Source organism: Montipora capricornis, chromosome 9 (assembly GCF_036669925.1).
Source record: "Montipora capricornis isolate CH-2021 chromosome 9, ASM3666992v2, whole genome shotgun sequence".
Taxonomy (NCBI): domain Eukaryota; kingdom Metazoa; phylum Cnidaria; class Anthozoa; order Scleractinia; family Acroporidae; genus Montipora; species Montipora capricornis.
Window position 1 is genome coordinate 42,156,937 of NC_090891.1, and position 26,814 is coordinate 42,183,750.

The following is a 26,814-nucleotide window of genomic DNA, read 5'->3' on the forward strand; positions in this document are numbered from 1 at the left end:
AGTACATGGCCAGTAATAACAGTGGTTGTATAATCATCATAATGCCTGTGTGTTTTTTAAATGGCTCCTTTCCTCGCCTGTTCACTTCAAATACTTGGTTACTAAGTTTTAATTGTTTTTTGAGGTAGTGCACTTGTACTAAGTGCTGATCATTATGGCAAAATTTAGTTAAAGTGTCAGTGACTCCAATGCAATTGCAAGTGTCGTTTCTTCAAGTCCTTTATAATTATATGCAATTCACATGCTTGTAATATGTTAATTATTTCTGTTAAAATTACTTCACTAACTCCAACTTTATTTCTTGTCCATAACAATACTGATGTACACACAATTATCCAGGCAAACTTTGCTGTGATTTGTGTTGCCTGCAGCATGGACTGTGTTTTGTCCAATCTGTGATTATCATACTATGTACAGTATTGGCAAGTTTTCCTGGGTGGTTTGACGCCGGTTTTAGCGACACTAGCGGTTACATGTATCACCATGCAGACTGGCTGATCATTATCAAAGTCTATGCACATTTGGCATCGTGTCACTACTAGCAGTCTCTTGTATTATATCATGTAGCAAACTGGTAAAATGCACAAAGTTTGTTGCTTTGAAAACTAAACCTACTTTTCAATAAAACTGGCAGCAACATTGGAATTTGCTACCAATGTGCTAATTGTGTTTGACTTCCATAAAGTCAACAAACCTACAAGTATGTTACGATTGTTATTTCCACTTTGGTTTGTCCTACTCTTAGGATATCAGCTCCTTAAATTTTCAATATTGCAGGAGATTGGCTGTAGCATCTCAGAGATCATGGGCTGAATCCCACTGTTCACACTTTGCTGTTCAATCCCATCTCACTCCCTTTTGAAGCAGTTCGTGTAATGGCTGTAGCAGTCAGGAGAAGTTGGGTATGAAAGTGCCATAGAGGTTCAGCAGTCCTAAATACAAAAATGGCCGATTTTTTGGTCGAACTTCGGAAGGCTAAAAAAATAGGAAATACAAGTCGCCTGATGGCCTAATTAGTATGGATTGAAAGCTAAACTATCCTAGATTTGTGCTATGCAAAAAAACCGCATGAAAAAAGACCTATTAGAGGAGAAATAACATTTTTCGCAAAAGTATCGAAAAATGGCCATTTTTTGGCAAAGTAGCAAAGGGGGGACCAAAGGAAAATTTTCAAAAATGGCCGATTTTTTGGGTCGAACTTCGGAAGGCTAAAAAAATAGGAAATACAAGTCGCCTGATAGCCTAATAGTATGGATTGAAAGCTAAACTATCCTAGATTTGTGCTATGCAAAAAACCGCATGAAAAAAGACCTATTAGAGGAGAAATAACACTTTTTCGCAAAAAGTGTCGAAAATGGCCATTTTTGGCAAAGTAGCAAAGGGGGGACCAAGGGAAAATTTTCAAAAATGGCCGATTTTTTGGTCGAACTTCGGAAGGCTAAAAAAAATAGGAAATACAAGTCGCCTGATGGCCTAATTAGTATGGATTGAAAGCTAAACTATCCTAGATTTGTGCGCTATGCAAAAAACCGCGCATGAAAAAAGACCTATTAGAGGAGAAATAACACTTTTTCGCAAAAGTGTCGAAAAATGGCCATTTTTGGCAAAGTAGCAAAGGGGGGACCAAAGGAAAATTTTCAAAAATGGCCGATTTTTTTGGTCGAACTTCGGAAGGCTAAAAAAATAGGAAATACAAGTCGTATGATGCCTAATTAGTATGGATTGAAAGCTAAACTATCCTAGATTTGTGCTATGCAAAAAACCGCATGAAAAAAGACCTATTAGAGGAGAAATAACACTTTTTCGCAAAAGTGTCGAAAATGGCCATTTTTTGCAAAGTAGCAAAGGGGGGACCAAAGGAAAATTTTCAAAAATGGCCGATTTTTTGGTCGAACTTCGGAAGGCTAAAAAAATAGGAAATACAAGTCGCCTGATGGCCTAATTAGTATGGATTGAAAGCTAAACTATCCTAGATTTGATATGCAAAAAACCGCATGAAAAAAGACCTATTAGAGAGAAAATAACATTTTTCGCAAAAGTGTCGAAAATGGCCATTTTTGGCAAAGTAGCAAAGGGGGGACCAAAGGAAAATTTTTCAAAAATGGCCGATTTTTTGGTCGAACTTCGGAAAGGCTAAAAAAATAGGAAATACAAGTCGCCTGATAGCCTAATTAGTATGGATTGAAAGCTAAACTATCCTAGATTTGTGCTATGCAAAAAACCGCATGAAAAAAGACCTATTAGAGGAGAAATAACATTTTTCGCAAAAGTGTCGAAAATGGCCATTTTTCGCAAAGTAGCAAAGGGGGGACCAAAGGAAAATTTTCAAAAATGGCCGATTTTTTGGTCGAACTTCGAAGGCTAAAAAAATAGGAAATACAAGTCGCCTGATGGCCTAATTAGTATGGATTGAAAGCTAAACTATCCTAGATTTGTGCTATGCAAAAAACCGCATGAAAAAAGACCTATTAGAGGAGAAATAACATTTTTCGCAAAAGTGTCGAAAATGGCCATTTTTCGCAAAAGTAGCAAAGGGGGGACCAAAGGGAAATTTTTCAAAAATGGCCGATTTTTTTGGTCGAACTTCGGAAGGCTAAAAAAAAATAGGAAATACAAGTCGCCTGATGGCCTAATTAGTATGGATTGAAAGCTAAACTATCCTAGATTTGTGCTATGCAAAAAAACCGCATGAAAAAAAACCTATTAGACGAGAAATAACATTTTTTCGCAAAAGTGTCAAAAATGGCCATTTTTTCGCAAAGTAGCAAAGGGGGGACCAAAGGAAAATTTTCAAAAATGGCCGATTTTTTGGTCGAACTTCGGAAGGCTAAAAAAATAGGAAATACAAGTCGCCTGATGGCCTAATTAGTATGGATTGAAAGCTAAACTATCCTAGATTTGTGCTATGCAAAAAACCGCATGAAAAAAGACCTATTAGACGAGAAATAACATTTTTCGCAAAAGTGTCGAAAAATGGCCATTTTTCGCAAAGTAGCAAAGGGGGGGACCAAAGGAAAATTTTCAAAAATGGCCCGATTTTTTGGTCGAACTTCGGAAGGCTAAAAAAATAGGAAATACAAGTCGCCTGATGGCCTAATTAGTATGGATTGAAAGCTAAACTATCCTAGATTTGTGCTATGCAAAAAACCGCATGAAAAAAGACCTATTAGACGAGAAATAACATTTTTCGCAAAAAGTGTCGAAAATGGCCATTTTTGGCAAAGTAGCAAAGGGGGGACCAAGGGAAAATTTTCAAAAATGGCCGATTTTTTGGTCGAACTTCGGAAGGCTAAAAAAATAGGAAATACAAGTCGCCTGATGGCCTAATTAGTATGGATTGAAAGCTAAACTATCCTAGATTTGTGCTATGCAAAAAACCGCATGAAAAAAAACACCTATTAGACGAGAAAATAACATTTTTCGCAAAAGTGTCGAAAATGGCCATTTTTTTCGCAAAGTAGCAAAGGGGGGACCAAAGGAAAATTTTCAAAATGGCCGATTTTTTGGGTCGAACTTCGGAAGGCTAAAAAAATAGGAAATACAAGTCGCCTGATGGCCTAATTAGTATGGATTGAAAGCTAAACTATCCTAGATTTGTGCTATGCAAAAAACCGCATGAAAAAAGACCTATTAGACGAGAAATAACATTTTTCGCAAAGTGTCGAAAATGGCCATTTTTCGGCAAAGTAGCAAAGGGGGGACCAAAGGAAATTTTCAAAAATGGCCGATTTTTTGGTCGAACTTCGGAAGGCTAAAAAAAGGGAAATACAAGTCGCCTGATGGCCTAATTAGTATGGATTGAAAGCTAAACTATCCTAGATTTGTGCTATGCAAAAAACCGCATGAAAAAAGACCTATTAGAGGAGAAATAACATTTTTCGCAAAAAAGTCGAAAATGGGCCATTTTTGGCAAAGTAGCAAAGGGGGGACCAAAGGAAAATTTTCAAAAATGGCCGATTTTTTGGTCGAACTTCGAAGGCTAAAAAAATAGGAAATACAAGTCGCCTGATGGCCTAATTAGTATGGATTGAAAGCTAAACTATCCTAGATTTGTGCTATGCAAAAAAACCGCATGAAAAAAAGACCTATTAGAGGAGAAATAACATTTTTCGCAAAAGTGTCGAAAATGGCCATTTTTCGCAAAGTAGCAAAGGGGGGGACCAAGGGAAAATTTTCAAAAATGGCCGATTTTTTTGGTCGAAACTTCGGAAGGCTAAAAAAAATAGGAAATACAAGTCGCCTGATGGCCTAATTAGTATGGATTGAAAGCTAAACTATCCTAGATTTGTGCTATGCAAAAAAACCGCATGAAAAAAAGACCTATTAGAGGAGAAATAACATTTTCGCAAAAGTGTCGAAAATGGCCATTTTTTGCAAAGTAGCAAAGGGGGGACCAAAGGAAAATTTTCAAAAATGGCCGATTTTTTGGTCGAACTTCGGAGGCTAAAAAAATAGGAAATACAAGTCGCCTGATAGCCTAATTAGTATGGATTGAAAGCTAAACTATCCTAGATTTGTGCTATGCAAAAAACCGCATGAAAAAAGACCTATTAGAGGAGAAATAACATTTTTCGCAAAAGTGTCGAAAATGGCCATTTTTTTGGCAAAGTAGCAAAGGGGGGACCAAAGGAAATTTTCAAAAAATGGCCGATTTTTTGGTCGAACTTCGGAAGGCTAAAAAAATAGGAAATACAAGTCGCCTGATGGCCTAATTAGTATGGATTGAAAGCTAAACTATCCTAGATTTGTGCTATGCAAAAAACCGCATGAAAAAAGACCTATTAGAGGAGAAATAACATTTTTCGCAAAAGTGTCGAAAAATGGGCCATTTTTGGCAAAGTAGCAAAGGGGGGACCAAAGGAAAATTTTCAAAAATGGCCGATTTTTTGGTCGAACTTCGGAAGGCTAAAAAAAATAGGAAATACAAGTCGCCTGATGGCCTAATTAGTATGGATTGAAAGCTAAACTATCCTAGATTTGTGCTATGCAAAAAACCGCATGAAAAAAGACCTTATTAGAGGAGAAATAACATTTTTTCGCAAAAGTGTCGAAAATGGCCATTTTTGGCGCAAAGTAGCAAAGGGGGGACCAAGGGAAAAATTTTCAAAAATGGCCGATTTTTTGGTCGAACTTCGGAAGGCTAAAAAAATAGGAAATACAAGTCGCCTGATGGCCTAATTAGTATGGATTGAAAGCTAAACTATCCTAGATTTGTGCTATGCAAAAAACCGCATGAAAAAAGACCTATTAGAGGAGAAATAACATTTTTCGCAAAAGTGTCGAAAATGGCCATTTTTGGCAAAGTAGCAAAGGGGGGACCAAGGGAAAATTTTCAAAAATGGCCGATTTTTTGGTCGAACTTCGGAAGGCTAAAAAAATAGGAAATACAAGTCGCCTGATGGCCTAATTAGTATGGATTGAAAGCTAAACTATCCTAGATTTGTGCTATGCAAAAAACCGCATGAAAAAAACCCTATTAGAGGAGAAAATAACATTTTTCGCAAAAGTGTCGAAAAATGGCCATTTTTCGCAAAGTAGCAAAGGGGGGACCAAGGGAAAATTTTCAAAAATGGCCGATTTTTTGGTCGAACTTCGGAAGGCTAAAAAAATATAGGAAATACAAGTCGCCTGATGGCCTAATTAGTATGGATTGAAAGCTAAACTATCCTAGATTTGTGCTATGCAAAAAAAAACCGCATGAAAAAAAGACCTATTAGAGGAGAAATAACATTTTTCGCAAAGTGTCGAAAATGGCCATTTTTTGGCAAAGTAGCAAAGGGGGGACCAAAGGAAAATTTTCAAAAATGGCCGATTTTTTGGTCGAACTTCGGAAGGCTAAAAAAATAGGAAATACAAGTCGCCTGATGGCCTAATTAGTATGGATTGAAAGCTAAACTATCCTAGATTTGTGCTATGCAAAAAACCGCATGAAAAAAGACCCTATTAGAGGAGAAATAACATTTTTCGCAAAAGTGTCGAAAATGGCCATTTTTTGGCAAAGTAGCAAAGGGGGGACCAAAGGGAAAATTTTCAAAAATGGCCGATTTTTTGGTCGAACTTCGGAAGGCTAAAAAAATAGGAAATACAAGTCGCCTGATGGCCTAATTAGTATGGATTGAAAGCTAAACTATCCTAGATTTGTGCTATGCAAAAAACCGCATGCATGAAAAAACCTATATAGAGGAGAAATAACATTTTTCGCAAAAGTGTCGAAAAATGGCCATTTTTGGCAAAGTAGCAAAGGGGGGACCAAAGGAAAAATTTTTCAAAAATGGCCGATTTTTTGGTCGAACTTCGGAAGGCTAAAAAAATATAGGAAATACAAGTCGCCTGATAGCCTAATTAGTATGGATTGAAAGCTAAACTATCCTAGATTTGTGCTATGCAAAAAAACCGCAATGAAAAAAAGACCTATTAGACGAGAAATAACATTTTTCGCAAAAGTGTCGAAAATGGCCATTTTTGGCAAAGTAGCAAAGTGGGGACCAAAGGAAAATTTTCAAAAATGGCCGAATTTTTGGTCGAACTTCGGAAGGCTAAAAAAATAGGAAATACAAGTCGCCTGATGGCCTAATTAGTATGGATTGAAAGCTAAACTATCCTAGATTTGTGCTATGCAAAAAACCGCATGAAAAAAAGACCTATTAGAAGAGAAATAACATTTTTCGCAAAAGTGTCGAAAATGGCCATTTTTGGCAAAGTAGCAAAGGGGGGACCAAAGGAAAATTTTCAAAAATCGCCGATTTTTTGGTCGAACTTCGGAAGGCTAAAAAAATAGGAAATACAAGTCGCCTGATGGCCTAATTAGTATGGATTGAAAGCTAAACTATCCTAGATTTGTGCTATGCAAAAAACCGCATGAAAAAAGACCTATTAGACGAGAAATAACATTTTTCGCAAAAGTGTCGAAAATGGCCATTTTTGGCAAAGTAGCAAAGGGGGGACCAAAGGAAAATTTTCAAAAATCGCCGATTTTTTGGTCGACCTTCGGAAGGCTAAAAAAATAGGAAATACAAGTCGCCTGATGGCCTAATTAGTATGGATTGAAAGCTAAACTATCCTAGATTTGTGCTATGCAAAAAACCGCATGAAAAAAGACCTATTAGACGAGAAATAACAATTTTCGCAAAAGTGTCGAAAATGGCCATTTTTGGCAAAGTAGCAAAGGGGGGACCAAAGGAAATTTTCAAAAATCGCCGATTTTTTGGTCGAACTTCGGAAGGCTAAAAAAATAGGAAATACAAGTCGCCTGATGGCCTAATTAGTATGGATTGAAAGCTAAACTATCCTAGATTTGTGCTATGCAAAAAACCGCATGAAAAAAGACCTATTAGACGAGAAATAACATTTTTCGCAAAAGTGTCGAAAATGGCCATTTTTGGCAAAGTAGCAAAGGGGGGACCAAAGGAAATTTTCAAAAATCGCCGATTTTTTGGTCGAACTTCGGAAGGCTAAAAAAATAGGAAATACAAGTCGCCTGATGGCCTAATTAGTATGGATTGAAAGCTAAACTATCCTAGATTTGTGCTATGCAAAAAACCGCATGAAAAAAGACCTATTAGACGAGAAATAACATTTTTCGCAAAAGTGTCGAAAATGGCCATTTTTGGCAAAGTAGCAAAGGGGGGACCAAAGGAAAATTTTCAAAAATCGCCGATTTTTTGGTCGAACTTCGGAAGGCTAAAAAAATAGGAAATACAAGTCGCCTGATGGCCTAATTAGTATGGATTGAAAGCTAAACTATCCTAGATTTGTGCTATGCAAAAAACCGCATGAAAAAAGACCTATTAGACGAGAAATAACATTTTTCGCAAAAGTGTCGAAAATGGCCATTTTTGGCAAAGTAGCAAAGGGGGGACCAAAGGAAAATTTTCAAAAATCGCCGATTTTTTGGTCGAACTTCGGAAGGCTAAAAAAATAGGAAATACAAGTCGCCTGATGGCCTAATTAGTATGGATTGAAAGCTAAACTATCCTAGATTTGTGCTATGCAAAAAACCGCATGAAAAAAGACCTATTAGACGAGAAATAACATTTTTCGCAAAAGTGTCGAAAATGGCCATTTTTGGCAAAGTAGCAAAGGGGGGACCAAAGGAAAATTTTCAAAAATCGCCGATTTTTTGGTCGAACTTCGGAAGGCTAAAAAAATAGGAAATACAAGTCGCCTGATGGCCTAATTAGTATGGATTGAAAGCTAAACTATCCTAGATTTGTGCTATGCAAAAAACCGCATGAAAAAAGACCTATTAGACGAGAAATAACATTTTTCGCAAAAGTGTCGAAAATGGCCATTTTTGGCAAAGTAGCAAAGGGGGGACCAAAGGAAAATTTTCAAAAATCGCCGATTTTTTGGTCGAACTTCGGAAGGCTAAAAAAATAGGAAATACAAGTCGCCTGATGGCCTAATTAGTATGGATTGAAAGCTAAACTATCCTAGATTTGTGCTATGCAAAAAACCGCATGAAAAAAGACCTATTAGACGAGAAATAACATTTTTCGCAAAAGTGTCGAAAATGGCCATTTTTGGCAAAGTAGCAAAGGGGGGACCAAAGGAAAATTTTCAAAAATCGCCGATTTTTTGGTCGAACTTCGGAAGGCTAAAAAAATAGGAAATACAAGTCGCCTGATGGCCTAATTAGTATGGATTGAAAGCTAAACTATCCTAGATTTGTGCTATGCAAAAAACCGCATGAAAAAGACCTATTAGACGAGAAATAACATTTTTCGCAAAAGTGTCGAAAATGGCCATTTTTGGCAAAGTAGCAAAGGGGGGACCAAAGGAAAATTTTCAAAAATCGCCGATTTTTTGGTCGAACTTCGGAAGGCTAAAAAAATAGGAAATACAAGTCGCCTGATGGCCTAATTAGTATGGATTGAAAGCTAAACTATCCTAGATTTGTGCTATGCAAAAAACCGCATGAAAAAAGACCTATTAGACGAGAAATAACATTTTTCGCAAAAGTGTCGAAAATGGCCATTTTTGGCAAAGTAGCAAAGGGGGGACCAAAGGAAAATTTTCAAAAATCGCCGATTTTTTGGTCGAACTTCGGAAGGCTAAAAAATAGGAAATACAAGTCGCCTGATGGCCTAATTAGTATGGATTGAAAGCTAAACTATCCTAGATTTGTGCTATGCAAAAAACCGCATGAAAAAAGACCTATTAGACGAGAAATAACATTTTTCGCAAAAGTGTCGAAAATGGCCATTTTTGGCAAAGTAGCAAAGGGGGGACCAAAGGAAAATTTTCAAAAATCGCCGATTTTTTGGTCGAACTTCGGAAGGCTAAAAAAATAGGAAATACAAGTCGCCTGATGGCCTAATTAGTATGGATTGAAAGCTAAACTATCCTAGATTTGTGCTATGCAAAAAACCGCATGAAAAAAGACCTATTAGACGAGAAATAACATTTTTCGCAAAAGTGTCGAAAATGGCCATTTTTGGCAAAGTAGCAAAGGGGGGACCAAAGGAAAATTTTCAAAAATCGCCGATTTTTTGGTCGAACTTCGGAAGGCTAAAAAAATAGGAAATACAAGTCGCCTGATGGCCTAATTAGTATGGATTGAAAGCTAAACTATCCTAGATTTGTGCTATGCAAAAAACCGCATGAAAAAAGACCTATTAGACGAGAAATAACATTTTTCGCAAAAGTGTCGAAAATGGCCATTTTTGGCAAAGTAGCAAAGGGGGGACCAAAGGAAAATTTTCAAAAATCGCCGATTTTTTGGTCGAACTTCGGAAGGCTAAAAAAATAGGAAATACAAGTCGCCTGATGGCCTAATTAGTATGGATTGAAAGCTAAACTATCCTAGATTTGTGCTATGCAAAAAACGCATGAAAAAAGACCTATTAGACGAGAAATAACATTTTTCGCAAAAGTGTCGAAAATGGCCATTTTTGGCAAAGTAGCAAAGGGGGGACCAAAGGAAAATTTTCAAAAATCGCCGATTTTTTGGTCGAACTTCGGAAGGCTAAAAAAATAGGAAATACAAGTCGCCTGATGGCCTAATTAGTATGGATTGAAAGCTAAACTATCCTAGATTTGTGCTATGCAAAAAACCGCATGAAAAAAGACCTATTAGACGAGAAATAACATTTTTCGCAAAAGTGTCGAAAATGGCCATTTTTGGCAAAGTAGCAAAGGGGGGACCAAAGGAAAATTTTCAAAAATCGCCGATTTTTTGGTCGAACTTCGGAAGGCTAAAAAAATAGGAAATACAAGTCGCCTGATGGCCTAATTAGTATGGATTGAAAGCTAAACTATCCTAGATTTGTGCTATGCAAAAAACCGCATGAAAAAAGACCTATTAGACGAGAAATAACATTTTTCGCAAAAGTGTCGAAAATGGCCATTTTTGGCAAAGTAGCAAAGGGGGGACCAAAGGAAAATTTTCAAAAATCGCCGATTTTTTGGTCGAACTTCGGAAGGCTAAAAAAATAGGAAATACAAGTCGCCTGATGGCCCACTTTTGTGAAATTTTTAAGTTTTTTTACTGGGTTTGAAAGGTATTGTGGGTAATTTGTTTAGATTGGTAGGCGGAAGGTTGGCGGTATTTTGAGGAGGTTTTTTTATAAGTGTCGAGCTGTCCAGTCCTATGAATGAAAAACGTAGCTGGCTTCATTTGTTTTGAAGCGAAAGTTAGAGAAATGTCACTTATAGGACTTGGAATATCTTCAGAACGGTAAGAGAGATAACCTCACCGGAACGCGCCAATATTTTTTACGAACCACATTTGGCTGTTACGGTAAGATGATCTCTCACCCTTGGTTTCTTTCAAAGGCTTTCCTTTACCCACCATTCCAGCTTTATGATGCCAGACTGGGAGCTTCTGAAGAGACAACCTGCACTTATAGTTTGAATTCTTAACGTATACCTACCTGCTGTATCAGATGGCACGTCACGAAGAAACAATACTTTTCCTTCCCAAACTGCCGTTGGGGTGGGGAGTTTGTTTTAAGTTATTATAGGATGTTTTTGTTTTGTTTTGTCCTTCGCTCTTTGCCCGGGGGGGTTACTCCCTTATCTCTTTGTATATGTCAAGCGTATCGTTTTTAAGTTTGCCCTGATGTCACACATGATTGTTTTGTTTGCTATCATATATTTTGCCTCGTTTGAGACCTTTTGGGGCAAAGTCACGCAACTGTCTCTCATATTCTTTACTATCATACTTTTATAGTATCGTGCAAAATTCGTGCGAAAGAAACGTCTTTTGTTCGGTTAGGCAAAGTAGGGCGAAGTAGGGGACTTGAGTTTGTACCTAGATGAGCAAAGTACTTGCAAGTATAAGGTTTTTACGGGGAGCAATCAATATCACAGCGTGTGCTGAAGTATTCTAATTGGTAGAGCGGTGGTATGTAATATCACTGTCATGATAAATTAACGTGGCCCACTCAAGCCTGGATTTCTTCAGGCTTTTGTCACCATTGCTTTACTTTCTGGTTAATTGTGGTGATATCTAACCCTCATGTATTCAATTTCCACGCCTCCACTATATGAGCATTTAAGATATATATTCTGTTTCATTCCTGCTTTTGACATTTCTTTAAATTTCAAATCTTTTAACTTTTAACTAAGGTAAGGTATTTACGTGGCAATTGGATGTCACACCTGTTGGCCAGAATGTGCTTATTGGTTACTCTTAAAGTGCTGCTATGGTCAAAAAATCACTTCTTTTTTTCCCTGAGATTTTGAAAGTGTGATGGCTCAACACTTCATTGGCAACATTTTAATCTGATTCTTATCCAAAAGCTATTTACTTTCAGAGTAAGTTTTGGATTTCAGGGTCCACCACTACTCATGTTCCAAACTGACCAATTAGACCTCAGAGGGTTGGATCTAGGAAAAAGTGACGTTGTTTACAATAGGTAGCTTAACATTTCAGCATGTGAACACAGCTTATTATATATGCAAAACATGAGTAAGCCTGAAACGCCTGTGCTGCATATTAACCCTTTGAACTGGGCAGACTTAGTATTTTACTCTGTCTAACGCCAGACGATTTTACTCTTCAATGGGGATCCCCCAGGAGTCAATGGTTTAATGTCCTCATTAATTCAGTCGCATACACACACATTCTTAAACTATAATTGAGTCTTCGATGTCATTTTTTCCTCGATCCAGGTCTCTCAAGATTTTAAAGATAGTAGTGGTGGACCATTAAACAGGAAAATTCCAGTCAAAATAAACAGGTGTCTTTTCGAAATTAATTAATAAGGCTTAAAACTTGGATCAGTTACGGTTTAGTTAACATGGTTTTGAAATCCAAGAAAATAAAAATTGTTTTTTGGTCATAGAAGCACTTTAGACTCACATTATTTTTTACCCCCTCTCAACAGATATGGATTTACACTTGGTTGGAAGATATGATTGTCCTGCGTAACTTACACTGTAAAGGCATAACTCAATCTGATTGTTTCACTGCCTTGCCTTATATACCACTGCTTATGTACATGTATATATGTGCATTAATTCACTGGTAAGAGTAAGGTTTGTTTCTTTTATGCATCGTAGGAATTTGAATTTATGCTAACATTGAACAATAATTTTTGCTCTTTTAACTGCAAATTGAAAGCACCTTTTCTACCTATGATATTTTCCATTTTTTAGTCACATTACAATGACATGGTTGTGTAGAAAATGATAGTACAATGTATTACTGTATTTATGAATGTAGTATATGTAGCATTGCAACAATAATTAGTGTTGACAAATATTTTAATGTACACTTTGAGTTCCTAATATCTTTGTAAAGGATTGAGTTTCAACGACAGTTGCAAATATAACTGGGTTGAGCTAAGTGTTCTACTTAACTTGCAGTGACTGAGACAGTCACAATATAAGAAAGTGCATGTCTTCAGTCTTTTTACATGCAAGTTGCACAGAACAAATATCATTCTTTAAATTCATCCATAATCATACAGATAAAGTTATGGCCAGTAATACATGTTATAGCATCAGATTCCCTTGTTGTTTAAATGGCTCCTTTCCTCGCCTGTTCACTTCAAATACTTGGTTACTAAGTTTTAATTTGTTTTTGAGGTAGTGCACTTGTACTAAGTGCTTGATCATTATGGCAAAATTTAGTTAAAAGTGTCAGTGACTCCAAATGCAATTGCAAGTGTCGTTTCTTCAAGTCCTTTATAAATTATATGCAATTCACATGCTTGTAATATGTTAATTATTTCTGTTAAAATTACTTCACTAACTCCAACTTTATTTCTTGTCCATAACAATACTGATGTACACACAATTATCTAGGCAAACTTCACTGTGATTTGTGTTGCCTGCAGCATGGACTGTGTTTTGTCCAATCTGTGATTATCATACTATGTACAGTATTGGCAAGTTTTCCTGGGTGGTTTGACGCTGGTTTTAGCGACACTAGCAGTTACATGTATCACCATGCAGGCTGGCTGATCATTATCAAAGTCTATGCACATTTGGCATCGTGTCACTACTAGGCTAAGCAGTCTCTTGTATTATATCACAGCAAACTGGTAAAATGCACAAAGTTTGTTGCTTTGAAAACTAAACCCACTTTTCAATAAAACTGGCAGCAACATTGGAATTTGCTACCAATGTGCTAATTGTGTTTGACTCCCATAAAGTCAACAAACCTACAAGTATGTTACGATTTTTATTTCCACTTTGGTTTGTCCTACTCTTAGGAGATACAGCTCCTTAAATTTCAATATTGGAGGAGCATTGGCTGTAGCATCTCAAAGATCATGGGCGTGAATCCCACTGTTCACACTTTACTGTTCAATCCCATCTCACTCCCTTTTGAAGCAGTTCATGTAATGGCTGTAGCAGTGAGGAGAAGTTGGGTATGAAAGTGCCATAGAGGTTCAGCAGTCCTAAATACAGGCCTTCTGATATTACGCGATGGTGCGATTTCGCACAATCGACCTCAAATCGCATCCGATCGCACAATTCACGAAAAATCACATAATTCACAAAAAGACGCACAAAATTCATAAAATGAAACATAAATCAACACGTTTCTTAGAAATTTCTGCATAAATACGCCATTTTTAAGATGATTTATCTTGGAAAAAGGCTAAAAAACCTGTCACCTTCGATTTCGTAAACATTCGAAGTTCAAGGCTTTATTTTTCATGTCGGGGACCTGGTACGAGTCTCCTTCTATTGGTGCAACACAAACACGCCCTTATATACACACCACTGAAATGACACAGTTGCCTTCTCTTAAGAGATTTGTGAAAAATAAGCGAAGTTGTAAGTTTTTCGGCAAAATGTAGTTTCTTTCGTTGAAAACTGATAAAAACTTACTCATGGATAAGTTTGTTGTGAAAACGCTCGCTTTTTCTTCGACGAAGAAGGAAGTTCCCATCTTCCGCCCAATCTGACAGCTCACGATCGAGCAAGAAAGTACCTCACGTACAGGTACGCTCCACGTGGACGGTGGACTGATGTTTTTCTCGTCGTGCAATATTAGGGCCTTTTATACGAGAGAAAATAAGCCGCGGCTTACTCTGGCCACGGTGTACAAAATACGCAAAAGGAACTATTTATACAAATATATATTCCCAGGTCAATATAAGTCGCGGCTTGAAAAAGACGTGAAGGTAGATTTTGTACCATTTATACGGGGTGAACATTCGAGTCTTCTGTAAGCCGCGGCCAGACAAAGCCGCGGCTTATTTTCTCTCGTATAAATGGGGGTATGGCCCTATTGTGATTGACCATCTTCGGAAGTTCTTGGTTGACAAGCACCTTGATCATTCATTTGGCATGTTAGCTGTGTCCTTTCAACTTTTAACGTGGTGCACCGGTAGTGCAGAAGACCTCATTTTTTTATTTATCCCAACTAATATCGACCGAGATACATAATTACTGTTCCTTTGTGTTCAAAATGTCTTAAGAGCAGCAAAAAAGTGTTTTTTCTTAACCTGAAACCTTATAAAACAAGCTTAAAATTGCTGAGAAAAAAAATCGCATAATTTACATTATTTATCGCATAATTGGCCTTTCTAATCGCACAATCTGCCCTGAAAAAATCGCATAATTTGCTTTTTTTAATCGCACCCTATCAGAAGGCCTGTAAATAGGAGCACATTTCTGCCTCATTCTTTGGGCTTAGCACTTCATTAACATGGCTGCAATCTTCTCCTCTGAAGGGTGCCGACCCTCTCCATCCACTCGGTAGCCGAGGAACTCTACATAGTTGGCACCATAAACTTTGATCATTTAGGTACTATACCGTGCTTTTCCAGCCTGGATAACATCTTATCTAATAATAATTTGCAATTAATAAGTAAGTAAGTTACAAGATGCTGGTAGCTGTATCTTCTTCAACTGCAGCACCCAGGCCTGGGTCAGTTTTAAGACATTTTCATACAACTCCTGAAGCTCTATTTTCACTGTGTGAGGTAGCAAAGCATTGAGGTTCTTTTGTGCATTATTCACCTCTCCCTTGGCCACCAAACGATTCAAGCCACTTCTTCCACTGTGTTGCTAACACCGACGAATTACCTTTGCAATCAAACAGAGCTACAATGTATGACTTGAATTTCAATGTTTACTACGACCGTTGTGCACAATCAATCCCATCGCTGTTCCCAGTGTTAAAAACTGAGAAACCTACGGATGGTTAGAGTTGCAATGGATTAAACCAGATTAAATACATTATTGTTATCAACCACACAACATGTTTTCACAACATATGGCGGCCATACTCAAAACAGCCTTGTAATAATGCACAATCATGCTTGAAATAAACCTCTAACTAACAAAGAAATCACAAAGATCATAGTCCTTTAATTTTCTATAGTCATCAATTGAAACTGATTTTAGCATCAGATTGTCTAGTTTTATTCTTTTTCATACACATTCACTTAATCACTTCCTGAAAAAATTTGCAAGTTTTTTGTTGTATCAGGAAGATGTCTAATTATTAAACAGACTTTTTCTCTACACTATACTAGAAAGCAACACCTCCATCACTTCCGAATCTTAAGCCCTTGTTATGTTATCAGGCGTTTTGATTTGGTGGCATTGTAACTGAAGCTAAATCTGAGTGACCCCAGCTTGAACACAGACCGTCCTCTGACACCAGCCATGAAATCTCAGACAGCGACCCAGTTATGGTTCCTGTAACATCCTAACAGTCACAATACAGAGAGCTGCTGAACTGTATTCAGCCTGTATTCAACAAAGTTGACTACTGCAATTGTGTGCAATGACCTGTTAGATTGTATGGAGCATGACCTGGGATTGGTTGATGATCACGACTATGTGGGCCTCGGGAAGCGGGAAAGTGACACAAGCACCAAGTGGAGTGCACTAGACTCTCCACCCAGCTTGGGGTCACGTGGGTGGCATCATTTGGCCATCTATCGTTACTCTATATTTGTTTTATGAAACAGGGTATGAAGAGAGGTGTTGCTTTCCTACTCACAGCTAATTAACATCTACCTGTGGTGCTGTGCTTCGACATCAAACATGGTCCTGTCCAGCGGTACCCAGAGGCGTTTTCGCATGCTTTCAGCACAATATCGTGAGCTGTGCCCTTTTGCAATTCAGTCCTAATACTGCAAGTAAAGGGTGATTAGCACTGCCAATTATTACATAAGTCTATATTATTATTAACTACAATTGATGTGAGTCTATTCGTCTATTGATGTACACACAGTTCACGTGTCATCCGGGCGAACTTTCTTAGGGTATGGTGTTTTTAGTTCTCAGGCCATGTCCTCAGGGACTCGTCACGCATTCATTCCAAGAATGCGCCATCCTCTTACAATATTTCACAAATGCTTGATAGCAATAAATTATTAACAAAAAGGAAAAAAACGACCAGTTGCTATTTAATCTGTAACGATCAGCATATTACATGTTTTACAGGGAGGTTTCAATGAGTGACGCTATTAAGACCAGGCTGATTATCAAAGTTTATGCCCACTGTATCTTACATGAGGCCGCCCTTCAAATATCACAGCAAGCTGGCAAAAAGCATCACTTCCATTGATTTAAAAACCAAACCCTGTAAATGCACAAAAACAGAAACAACACACACATGCACTCTACCTTTCGTTGTGAAAATCTGTAATGATCAGGGCCCGGTTGTTCAAAAGCCGATTAACGCTAATCCCAGATTAAAAATTAACCTTGGAGTTATATTTCTCTACTCTCAAATGTTGTTCAACACTGATGTTCAGCAAAACTTTGCATTAGCAGAAGTCAACCCTGAAAGAGAAAAATAAGCAAAAGAAACTATCAACTAAAAGTTGAAAACATGAAACAAAAGTGTACGCTAATCCTGGATTAAGTTAATCGGCTTTCGAACAACCGGGCCCAGTATATTATGTGATTACGTGTTTTACAGGGAAGGAGGTTTCAATGAGCGACGCAATTAAGACCAGGCTGATTATCAAAGTTTATGCCCACTGTATCTTACATGAGGCCGCCCTTCAAATATCACAGCAAGCTGGCAAAAAGCATCGCTTCCATTGATTTAAAAACCAAACCCTCTGAATGCACATTATAAAACTACAATCAATGTGAGTCTCTTTGTCTATTGATGTACACACAGTTCACGTGTCATCCGGGCGAACTTTCAGGAACGTAAAACTCTTGCCTGCCACCAGTGTGCTTGGGTTTGATTCTCATAAACTCAACAAATCAAGTTTTTTGGATTAAGAGTTTGGCTAACATGATAGTTTCTCCCTGTGTTAGGATTTTTATTTCCACATTGGTTTTTCCTGCTCTTGCGAGATACGGCTCCTGCAATCTTACTATTGGAGGAGTGTTAGCTAGCTGTACCATCTCAGAGATTATGGGTTTGAATCCAAGTGTTGGCCTGAAATTTTTTTTTCAGGCTTCTTTAATTGGCAATTGCTCAACATGTAACTTACACCATCATTCCTTAATTTTGATCATAGTCATCAAACTGATTTTAGTATCAGATTCTCTAGTTTTATCCTTTTTCTTACACATTCACTTAGTCACATCCTGAAAAAAAAAAAGTTCTTTCTGTGTCAGGAAGATCTTTAGTTATTAAAGACACAATTCCTCTACACTATACTAGAAAGCAACACCTCCGTCACTAGGGAATCTTAAGCCCTTGGTATGTTATCAGACGTTTTGATTTGGTGGCATTGTAACTAAAGCTAAATCTGAGTGACCCCAGCTTGAACACAGACCGTCCTCTGACACCAGCCATGAAATCTCAGACAGCGACCCAGTTATGGTTCCTGTAACATCCTAACAGTCACAATACAGAGAGCTGCTGAACTGTATTCAGCCTGTATTCAACAAAGTTGACTACTGCAATTGTGTGCAATGACCTGTTAGATTGTATGGAGCATGACCTGGGATTGTTTGATGATCACGACTATGTGGGCCTCGGGAAGCGGGAAAGTGACACAAGCACCAAGTGGAGTGCACTAGACTCTCCACCCAGCTTGGAGTCACGTGGGTGGCATCATTTGGCCATCTATCGTTACTCTATATTTGTTTTATGAAACAGGGTATGAAGAGAGGTGTTGCTTTCCTACTCACAGCTAATTAACATCTACCTGTGGTGCTGTGCTTCGACATCAAACATGGTCCTGTCCAGCGGTACCCAGAGGCGTTTTTGCATGCTTTCAGCACAATATCGTGAGCTGTGCCCTTTTGCAATTCAGTCCTAATACTGCAAGTAAAGGGTGATTAGCACTGCCAATTATTACATAAGTCTATTATTATTAACTACAATCGATGTGAGTGTGTTCGTCTATTGATGTACACACAGTTCACGTGTCATCCGGGCAAACTTTCTTAGGGTATGGTGTTTTTAGTTCTCAGGCCATGTCCTTAGGGACTTGTCATGCATTCATTCCAAGAATGCGCCATCCTCTTACAATTTTTCACAAATATTTGATATCAATAAATTATTAACAAAAAGGAAAAAAAACGACCTGTTGCTGTTTTAATCTGTAACGATCAGCATATTACATGTTTTACAGGGAGGTTTCAATGAGTGACGCTATTAAGACCAGGCTGATTATCAAAGTTTATGCCCACTGTATCTTACATGAGGCCGCCCTTAAAATATCACAGCAAGCTGGCAAAAAGCATCACTTCCATTGATTTAAAAACCAAACCCTGTAAATGCACAAAAACAGAAACAACACACACATGCACTCTACCTTTCGTTGTGAAAATCTGTAATGATCAGGGCCCGGTTGTTCAAAAGCCGATTAACGCTAATCCCAGATTAAAAATTAACCTTGGAGTTATATTTCTCTACTCTCAAATGTTGTTCAACACTGATGTTCAGCAAAACTTTGCATTAGCAGAAGTCAACCCTGAAAGAGAAAAATAAGCAAAAGAAACTATCAACTAAAAGTTGAAAACATGAAACAAAAGTGTACGTTAATCCTGGATTAAGATAATCGGCTTTCGAACAACCGGGCCCAGTATATTATGTGATTATGTGTTTTACAGGGAGGGAGGTTTCAATGAGCGACGCAATTAAGACCAGGCTGATTATCAAAGTTTATGCCCACTGTATCTTACATGAGGCCGCCCTTCAAATATCACAGCAAGCTGGCAAAAAGCATCGCTTCCATTGATTTAAAAACCAAACCCTCTGAATGCACATTATAAAACTACAATCAATGTGAGTCTCTTTGTCTATTGATGTACACACAGTTCACGTGTCATCCGGGCGAACTTTCAGGAACGTAAAACTCTTGCCTGCCACCAGTGTGCTTGGGTTTGATTCTCATAACTCAACAAATCAAGTTTTTTGGATTAAGAGTTTGGCTAACATGATAGTTTCTCCCTGTGTTAGGATTTTTATTTCCACATTGGTTTTTCCTGCTCTTGCGAGATACGGCTCCTGCAATCTCACTATTGGAGGAGTGTTAGCTAGCTGTAGCATCTCGGAGATTATGGGTGAAAATCCAACTGTTGGCCTGAAATTTTTTTTTTCCGGCTTCTTTAATTGGCAATTGCCCAACATGTAACTTACACCATCATTCCTTAATTTTGATCATAGTCATCAAACTGATTTTAGTATCAGATTGTCTAGTTTTATCCTTTTTCTTACACATTCACTTAGTCACGTCCTAAAAAGAAAAAAAATTCTTTCTGTGTCAGGAAGATCTTTAGTTATTAAAGACACAATTCCTCTACACTATACTAGAAAGCAGCACCTCCGTCACTAGGGAATCTTAAGCCCTTGGTATGTTATCAGGCGTTTTGATTTGGTGGTATTGTAACTGAAGCTAAATCTGAGTGACCCCAGCTTGAACACAGACCGTCCTCTGACACCAGCCATGAAATCTCAGACAGTGACCTAGGTATGGTTCACTGTAACATCCTAACAGTCACAATACAGAGAGCTGCTGAACTGTATTCAGCCTGTATTCAACAAAGTTGACTACTGCAATTGTGTGCAATGACCTGTTAGATTGTATGGAGCATGACCTGGGATTGTTTGATGATCACGACTATGTGGGCCTCGGGAAGCGGGAAAGTGACACAAGCACCAAGTGGAGTGCACTAGACTCTCCACCCAGCTTGGGGTCACGTGGGTGGCATCATTTGGCCATCTATCGTTACTCTATATTTGTTTTATGAAACAGGATATGAAGAGAGGTGTTGCTTTCCTACTCACAGCTAATTAACATCTACCTGTGGTGCTGTGCTTCGACATCAAACATGGTGCTGTCCAGCAGTACCCAGAGGCGTTTTTGCATGCTTTCAGCACAATATCGTGAGCTGCGCCCTTTTGCAATTCAGTCCTAATACTGCAAGTAAAGGGTGATTAGCACTGCCAATTATTACATAAGTCTATTATTATTAACTACAATCGATGTGAGTCTGTTCGTCTATTGATGTACACACAGTTCACGTGTCATCCGGGCAAGCTTTCTTAGGGTATGGTGTTTTTAGTTCTCAGGCCATGTCCTTAGGGACTTGTCACGCATTCATTCCAAGAATGCGCCATCCTCTTACAATTTTTCACAAATGCTTGATATCAATAAGTTATTAACAAAAAGGAAAAAAACGACCTGTTGCTCTTTTAATCTGTAACGATCAGCATATTACATGTTTTACAGGGAGGTTTCAATGAGTGATGCAATTAAGACCAGGCTGATTATCAAAGTTTATGCCCACTGTATCTTACATGAGGCCGCCCTTCAAATATCACAGCAAGCTGGCAAAAAGCATCGCTTCTATTGATTTAAAAACCAAACCCTGCAAATGCACAAAAACAGAAACAACACACACATGCACTCTACCTTTCGTTGTGAAAATCTGTAATGATCAGGGCCCGGTTGTTCAAAAGCCGATTAACGCTAATCCCAGATTAAAAATTAACCTTGGAGTTATATTTCTCTGACTACTCTCAAATGTTGTTCAACACTGATGTTCAGCAAAACTTTGCATTAGCAGAAGTCAACCCTGAAAGAGAAAAATAAGCAAAAGAAACTATCAACTAAAAGTTGAAAACATGAAACAAAAGTGTACGCTAATCCTGGATTAAGTTAATCGGCTTTCGAACAACCGGGCCCAGTATATTATGTGATTATGTGTTTTACAGGGAGGGAGGTTTCAATGAGCGATGCAATTAAGACCAGGCTGATTATCAAAGTTTATGCCCACTGTATCTTACATGAGGCCGCCCTTCAAATATCACAGCAAGCTGGCAAAAAGCATCGCTTCCATTGATTTAAAAACCAAACCCTCTGAATGCACATTATAAAACTACAATCAATGTGAGTCTCTTTGTCTATTGATGTACACACAGTTCACGTGTCATCCGGGCGAACTTTCAGGAACGTAAAACTCTTGCCTGCCACCAGTGTGCTTGGGTTTGATTCTCATAAACTCAAGAAATCAAGTTTTTTGGATTAAGAGTTTGGCTAACATGATAGTTTCTCCCTGTGTTAGGATTTTTATTTCCACATTGGTTTTTCCTGCTCTTGCGAGATACGGCTCCTGCAATCTCACTATTGGAGGAGTGTTAGCTAGCTGTAGCATCTCGGAGATTATGGGTGGGAATCCAACTGTTGGCCTGAAATTTTTTTTTCAGGCTTCTTTAATTGGCACTTGCTCAACATGTAACTTACACCATCATTCCTTAATTTTGATCATAGAGCAAACTGATTTTAGTATCAGATTGTCTAGTTTTATCCTTTTTCTTACACATTCACTTAGTCACTTCCTGAAAAACAAAAAGTTCTTTCTGTGTCAGGAAGATCTTTAGTTATTAAAGACACAATTCCTCTACACTATACTAGAAAGCAACACCTCCGTCACTAGGGAATCTTAAGCCCTTGGTATGTTATCAGGCGTTTTGATTTGGTGGCATTGTAACTGAAGCTAAATCTGAGTGACCCCAGCTTGAACACAGACCGTCCTCTGACACCAGCTATGAAATCTCAGACAGCGACCCAGTTATGGTTCCTGTAACATCCTAACAGTCACAATACAGAGAGCTGCTGAACTGTATTCAGCCTGTATTCAACAAAGTTGACTACTGCAATTGTGTGCAATGACTTGATAGATTGTATGGAGCATGACCTGGGATTGGTTGATGATCACGACTATGTGGGCCTCGGGAAGCGGGAAAGTGACACAAGCACCAAGTGGAGTGCACTAGACTCTCCACCCAGCTTGGGGTCACGTGGGTGGCATCATTTGGCCATCTATCGTTACTCTATATTTGTTTTATGAAACAGGATATGAAGAGAGGTGTTGCTTTCCTACTCACAGCTAATTAACATCTACCTGTGGTGCTGTGCTTCAACATCAAACATGGTCCTGTCCAGCGGTACCCAGAGGCGTTTTCGCATGCTTTCAGCACAATATCGTGAGCTGCGCCCTTTTGCAATTCAGTCCTAATACTGCAAGTAAAGGGTGATTAGCACTGCCAATTATTACATAAGTCTATATTATTATTAACTACAATTGATGTGAGTCTATTCGTCTATTGATGTACACACAGTTCACGTGTCATCCGGGCGAACTTTCTTAGGATATGGTGTTTTTAGTTCTCAGGCCATGTCCTCAGGGACTCGTCACGCATTCATTCCAAGAATGCGCCATCCTCTTACAATTTTTCACAAATGCTTGATATCAATAAATTATTAACAAAAAGGAAAAAAACGACCTGTTGCTGTTTTAATCTGTAACGATCAGCATATTACATGTTTTACAGGGAGGTTTCAATGAGTGACGCAATTAAGACCAGGCTGATTATCAAAGTTTATGCCCACTGTATCTTACATGAGGCCGCCCTTCAAATATCACAGCAAGCTGGCAAAAAGCATCGCTTCCATTGATTTAAAAACCAAACCCTGTAAATGCACAAAAACAGAAACAACACACACATGCACTCTACCTTTCGTTGTGAAAATCTGTAATGATCAGGGCCCGGTTGTTCAAAAGCCGATTAACGCTAATCCCAGATTAAAAATTAACCTTGGAGTTATATTTCTCTACTCTCAAATGTTGTTCAACACTGATGTTCAGCAAAACTTTGCATTAGCAGAAGTCAACCCTGAAAGAGAAAAATAAGCAAAAGAAACTATCAACTAAAAGTTGAAAACATGAAACAAAAGTGTACGCTAATCCTGGATTAAGTTAATCGGCTTTCGAACAACCGGGCCCAGTATATTATGTGATTATGTGTTTTACAGGGAGGGAGGTTTCAATGAGCGACGCAATTAAGACCAGGCTGATTATCAAAGTTTATGCCCACTGTATCTTACATGAGGCCGCCCTTCAAATATCACAGCAAGCTGGCAAAAAGCATCGCTTCCATTGATTTAAAAACCAAACCCTCTGAATGCACATTATAAAACTACAATCAATGTGAGTCTCTTTGTCTATTGATGTACACACAGTTCACGTGTCATCCGGGCGAACTTTCAGGAACGTAAAACTCTTGCCTGCCACCAGTGTGCTTGGGTTTGATTCTCATAACTCAACAAATCAAGTTTTTTTGGATTAAGAGTTTGGCTAACATGATAGTTTCACCCTGTGTTAGGATTTTTATTTCCACATTGGTTTTTCCTGCTCTTGTGAGATACGGCTCCTGCAATCTCACTATTGGAGGAGTGTTAGCTAGCTGTAGCATCTCGGGGATTATGGGTGGGAATCCAACTGTTGGCCTGAAATTTTTTTTTCCGGCTTCTTTAATTGGCAATTGCTCAACAGGTAACTTACACCATCATTCCTTAATTTTGATCATAGTCATCAAACTGATTTTAGTATCAGATTGTCTAGTTTTATCCTTTTTCTTACACATTCACTTAGTCACGTCCTGAAAAAAAAAAAGTTCTTTCTGTGTCAGGAAGATCTTTAGTTATTAAAGACACAATTCTTCCACACTATACTAGAAAGCAACACCTCCGTCACTAGGGAATCTTAAGCCCTTGGTATGTTATCAGGCGTTTTGATTTGGTGGTATTGTAACTGAAGCTAAATCTGAGTGACCCCAGCTTGAACACAGACCGTCCTCTGACACCAGCCATGAAATCTCAGACAGTGACCCAGGTATGGTTCACTGTAACATCCTAACAGTCACAATACAGAGAGCTGCTGAACTGTATTCAGCCTGTATTCAACAAAGTTGACTACTGCAATTGTGTGCAATGACCTGTTAGATTGTATGGAGCATGACCTGGGATTGTTTGATGATCACGACTATGTGGGCCTCGGGAAGCGGGAAAGTGACACAAGCACCAAGTGGAGTGCACTAGACTCTCCACCCAGCTTGGGGTCACGTGGGTGGCATCATTTGGCCATCTATCGTTACTCTATATTTTTTTTATGAAACAGGGTATGAAGAGAGGTGTTGCTTTCCTACTCACAGCTAATTAACATCTACCTGTGGTGCTGTGCTTCGACATCAAACATGGTCCTGTCTAGCGGTACCCAGAGGCGTTTTCGCATGCTTTCAGCACAATATCGTGAGCTGTGCCCTTTTGCAATTCAGTCCTAATACTGCAAGTAAAGGGTGATTAGCACTGCCAATTATTACATAAGTCTATTATTATTAACTACAATCGATGTGAGTGTGTTCGTCTATTGATGTACACACAGTTCACGTGTCATCCGGGCAAACTTTCTTAGGGTATGGTGTTTTTAGTTCTCAGGCCATGTTTTTAGGGACTGGTCACGCATTCATTCCAAGAATGCGCCATCCTCTTACAATTTTTCACAAATGCTTGATATCAATAAATTATTAACAAAAAGGAAAAAAACGACCTGTTGCTGTTTTAATCTGTAATGATCAGCATATTACATGTTTTACAGGGAGGTTTCAATGAGTGACGCAATTAAGACCAGGCTGATTATCAAAGTTTATGCCCACTGTATCTTACATGAGGCCGCCCTTCAAATATCACAGCAAGCTGGCAAAAAGCATCGCTTCCATTGATTTAAAAACCAAACCCTGTAAATGCACAAAAACAGAAACAACACACACATGCACTCTACCTTTTGTTGTGAAAATCTGTAATGATCAGGGCCCAGTTGTTGAAAAGCCGATTAACGCTAATGCCAGATTAAAAATTAACCTTGGAGTTATATTTCTCTACTCTCAAATGTTGTTCAACACTGATATTCAGCAAAACTTTGCATTAGCAGAAGTCAACCCTCTGAATGCACAAAAACAAAAACAACACACACATGCACTGTACCTTTTGTTGTTAAAATCTGTAATGATCAGTATATTATGTGATTATGTGTTGTACAGGGAGGGAGGTTTCATTGAGCGCTGCAGTTAAGACCAGGCTATTTATTAAAGCTTTGAAAACCAAACCCATCTTTCGAGAGAATTTTCAGGAACGTTGAAGTTTGTAAAAATCTTGCCTGCCATCAATGTGCGTGGGTTTGATTCCCATAAACTCAACAAGGCTAGTTTTTTTAATCAAGAGTTTGGTTAACATCATGATAGGTTCTCCCTGTGTTAAAATTTTTATTTCCACATTGGTTTGTCCTGCTCTTGCTAGATACAGCTCCTTCAATCTTAATATTGGAGGGGTGTTAGCCAACTGTAGCATCTCGGAGACCATGGGTGGGAATTCAACTGGGGGCCTGAAATGTTTTTTTCAGGCTTCTTTAATTGGCAATTGCTCAACATGTAACTTACACCATCATTCCTTAATTTTGATCATAGTCATCAAACTGATTTTAGTATCAGATTTTCTAGTTTTATCCTTTTTCTCACACATTCACTTAGTCACTTGCTGAAAAACTTGAAGTTGTTTCTGTGTCAGGAAGATCTTTAGTTATTAAAGAGACAATTCCTCTACACTATACTAGAAAGCAACACCTCCGTCACTAGGGAATCTTAAGCCCTTGGTATGTTATCAGGTGTTTTGATTTGGTGGCATTGTGACTGAAGCTAAATCTGAGTGACCCCAGCTTGAACACAGACCATCCTCTGACACCAGCCATGAAATCTCAGACAGCGACCCGGTTATGGTTCCTGTAAACATCCTAACCGTCGCAATACAGAGAGCTGCTAAACTGTATTCAGCCTGTATTCAACAAAGTTGACTACTGCAATTGTGTGCAATGACCTGTTAGATTGCATGGAGCATGACCTGGGATTGGTTGATGATTGCGGCTATGTGGAGCGCGCTAGACTCTCCTCCCAGCTTGGGGTCACGTGACTGGCATCATTTGGCCATCTATCCTTACTCGATATTTGTTTTATGAAATGAGATATGAAGAGTGTTGTTTTCCCACTCACAGCTAATTAACATCTACCTGTGGTGCTGTGCTCCGACATCAAACATGGACTGTACAACGGCAGCCAGAGGCGCTTTTGCTTGCCTTCAGCCTTAT

At 38.6% G+C, this 26,814-nt stretch overlaps 1 long non-coding RNA gene across 1 annotated transcript in view; it reads left to right on the forward strand.

Moving 5' to 3' along the window:
• The first annotated feature begins 10,525 nt into the window (after positions 1–10,525).
• LOC138016611 (uncharacterized) overlaps positions 10,526–26,814 on the forward strand; it is a 20,501-nt gene continuing 4,212 nt past the window's right edge. The window contains exons 1-2 of the long non-coding RNA XR_011125841.1: positions 10,526–10,678; positions 12,333–12,472. This is a non-coding gene — a long non-coding RNA (uncharacterized lncRNA). The remainder of the gene's footprint in view (positions 10,679–12,332; positions 12,473–26,814) is intronic.